The sequence below is a fragment of the Belonocnema kinseyi genome, chromosome 3, assembly GCF_010883055.1.
Source record: "Belonocnema kinseyi isolate 2016_QV_RU_SX_M_011 chromosome 3, B_treatae_v1, whole genome shotgun sequence".
In the NCBI taxonomy this organism is placed as follows: domain Eukaryota; kingdom Metazoa; phylum Arthropoda; class Insecta; order Hymenoptera; family Cynipidae; genus Belonocnema; species Belonocnema kinseyi.
The window spans coordinates 11,183,166-11,187,299 of NC_046659.1; positions in this window are offsets into that span (position 1 = coordinate 11,183,166).

The window sequence follows — 4,134 nt, forward strand, 5'->3', positions numbered from 1 at the left end:
AATTGAATGGAATTTTTCTTGAAATTTTGAAAAATAATGCAAAATGTGAAAAAATTGCCTCAAAATATTTCAAATTTTCCTAGGGACTTAAATCAAATTTATTTATTTACTTGAAGCCTGTCAAAGTTATTTTAATTTAAGGAGATGTGACACTTTACCACATGAGTATTCAGTTTCCCACACTGTTTATACACAATTTTTAATTTTTCAGAAAAAAATAGTGTGCAGAAATCCGCGATTTTCACGTCTGGGTTTCTTTTTGTTTAAAAACTTTAACATAAGTCTGCATTTTTTTAGTCTTCTTCAGTTTAAAAAATCTTCTTTATTTTCCTAAAGTCTTCGCAATATTTATGGAATTTGATGGTTTAATTTATTTTTTAATGTAACCAAATTAAAACATTTTGCTTTCAAATCTTCTAACGTTTTTCGAAATTTAAGGAAATGTTTTCAAACCTTTTTCAATTTTCTCCTAAAGTTCAAATTCAAAAATTGAAAGCAATTGTTTCAGAAACCTCAAGAATTTTGTTCATTTTCCTGAATTTTTACGTAAGTCCTAAAATATCTTATAAGTTTTCTTTGTTTTTTAATCATTTTAAAACTTCTAAGTATATCTTAAATTTACTGAAATTTGTTCTAAAATTATCTATTGTAGTAGAATTTCGCTTTAAAAACTTTTAAACTCTTTTTAAAAATTCTAGGAAATAATTTTAAAAGTTTTGTAATTTTTATTCAATGTGCTCTTAGAACTTATTAGTAAAAAATTCTTTTTCTCAAAAAATCATCTCAAAATTATTAAGAAGCTTCTAAATTTTTTTCGAATTCTTGAAAATAAATTTTTTCCCATAATTTGACTTTACATACTTATCTCTTTGAAAATGTACAAATATTTTCTAGAATTATACTATTGTAGCAAAATGTTAAGGAAAAAAATTATTTCACAATACTGAACAATCGTTTACAATTTAAATCTTCTATTCTATCAATAATATTTTGAAACATTTCGAAATTAATTTTATCACGAACTAAAATTGTTTGTATGGAAATTTCGATGTACAAAATTCAGGTGCAGAAAAGTCGCAAATTCTTATTAATATATAAACAACTTGGAAAGAGTCACGGGCAGTTTTATTAACCCAATGTCGCAACAATTTACGTTCTCGACAACAATGTGTTGTATATTTTAGGGATGAGAGGCGGCATAAAAAAACAATAAATCTTTATAAAGTTTAATATTCCGACAAAAATTAATCAGTTAGTAATCAATTAATTAGTTCACAAAATAAAAATCAATAAGGAATTATTTTCATTAAAACATCAAATAACTTTTACTTTATATTTTTGTAAAGGATAAAATCATAATAATTATTCATGTCCTTTTACGCTAATTTTCGAAAAAAATTAATATACATGTACGTACAGTTTTGAAAATTGAACACAGATACTCATTTCACACCATAAACATTTGAGAAACTATATAATTGTTATAGAGATAGGTTAGATATTAATTAATGCAATTAATGCAAATAATTGCGCAATTAATGTATATTTCTTAATACAGGAACATTGCATTCAATCTTATCTAACGTAATATTTTAAACAAATGAATCAGCTAATAATCAAATAATCTGCTCATGTCATAAAAAGCATTAAAGAATTATTTTCATTGTATAATTCAAATTATTTTTAGTTGATGTTAGTGAGTGTCGACCAGGTAAAAAATTCGATTAATAGATCCTAAACTGTCGGTATACTGGTCCAAAAAATGTCTTTATTCATAGACGTTTCGCCCTTTGACGGAGGGCCTCTTCAGTGAAATACAACTATGTACATAGCCATGCTATAATTCGATGGAGATAGTCCTTGTTAACTTTATGGAATGAACCATGTCAAGCCAATGAAATAAAAACTATTTGCTTATGATATAATCGTCAAATTAGTCAAAGTTAAAATAGCTAAAACATAAGAAGTTAAAAAGATATGCTGGCTTCTATGTTGGCCTTATAAGAGTATATTAACAACAAACATTAGTGGACCATCACATTATTCTTTCGTAGGCTGCCATGACGAAGTTGTGAATGTGATGGCCCACCAATTTTCTTTGTTAATATAACATTCTTGTAAGGCCAACATGGAAGCCAACATATCTTTTTAACTTCTTATTTTTTAGCTATTTTAACTTTTACTAATTTGACAATCATGTCATAACCAAACAGTTTTTATTTCATTGGCTTGACATGGTTCATTCCATAAAGTTAACAAGGACTATCTCCATCGAATTATAGCATGTCTATGTACATAGTTGTATTTCACTGAAGAGGCCCTCCGTCAAAGGGCGAAACGTCTATTAATAAAGAGATTTTTTGGACCAGTATACCGACAATTTAAGACATATTATTTCAAATAATTTTTACTTCGTATTTTTCTGAAAATTTTAATTATTATTAATAACCTTTTAAACTATTCTAGAAAAAATTAAAATATATGTGTATGTTCCGATCATTTTGAAATTCAAAAATTCAGATACTCACTGCATAATAACAAAAATTTACACAAATGATATAATTGAGAAAGAAGTATTTTTAACAGCAATAAACTTTTTTACACAAATAATAACCAATATTCAATTACGTTCGCAACTGCTTTAGTGCAGGCGACAGAGCCCGCATGTGGCGTTGCGACTCACGCAACTGCACACGTTAACCAATAGAGGCGGGGTTTTCAAAATGATAAAATTCTTACTTTACAAAAAATGTTTATTTATTGTTGTCTTACTTGAAAATGTTAGTATACTCTGCTGATTTCTTTTTTTTTAAAGGAAATATCGATTTTAATTTAAATCTTATACTTAATTCGGAAACAGTTGCATTATTTTAAGCATGTTAAAAATATAATATGTAAAATATATTATAAATTTACCGTAATGTTAAAAGAAAAATGTTAATTCATGGAAAATATTTAATGATTAGCAGTTCTTTTTAAGGATAAAAGCAAAAAAAATTCAGGAAATTAGTTTATTTTTGACATTTTCCAACAAAATACAATGAACAAGCAATATTCGTAAATAATTCATTTACTATGTAAATTTAAAGTTTAAGCATTATTTGTATGTATATAAATGAAATATGACTGCTAGATTCTGCTCGAATTGCTCATTATTTTTCAACCCGCGTGTCTATATTATTATTCGCACGGCGTCTTTTATCAGAATTATCCCGATTTATTTATTTATTCCTAAACGGATTCAGTTTACAATGACTTGACCAAAGCAAATAGCAGCTGAGTACAGTCGATATTTTATATCTCTACTGCCCTCTATCGACATATGGGGTTAAGTTTTGTGCGACCTGACTTGTTTGCTCCAATAGTGTTTACTTTGGGCGTTCTGTGGGTAACAGTTGCGGATCCAGGGGAGGTGTTTAGGGTGTTCAACCCCCCTCCCCCCCCCCGAAACTTTTGGTCTTTCGTATTAAAGGCCGATACCGCACAGTGGTCTGGGATAGGAATTTACTGTTCATAATCGCCCACAGGTCGTATTTCTTAACCGATTTAAAAGTTTTTTTTAGAAATTCTCAGCAATTAATTTTTAAGAGAATTGTGGTTTGCTTTTTTTAAATTTGTTTCACAGAGCAACAATATATAAACAAATATAGTGACAAAATTGACCATTTTAGCTTTTTGAATTTTTATCTCAAGAAAAAATACAGATAGAAACTCACTATCAGTCGCAATTATTGCACATGCATTCATAGAACATAATTAATTTTAACAATATTTAAGTTAATAATTATAAAAAATTTTTATAAACAAATTCTTATTAGTATTTTTTATCATAGAAAAAATCGTTTATTTCACGCTAGTTGCTAATATGTTTCATAAGTGTCATAATCTGTAACAAAAAAATTAGTATGAGTTAACAACTATTGTTTTTATAAACATTTCTATAAACAACTTCTTTATAAACGAGTTTTTCTCATAGCTGAATTGATTTTTCTGAAAAAAAGTGATTCACAATTGTCTTTTAAGCAATTGTTGCAATTCACAATTGTCTTTATTCATATACTTTAAGCTTTATCAAACATAAACAATATAGATTGTTTATAACAATTTTGTTAAACAAGTCCCTTAATCGGCCGT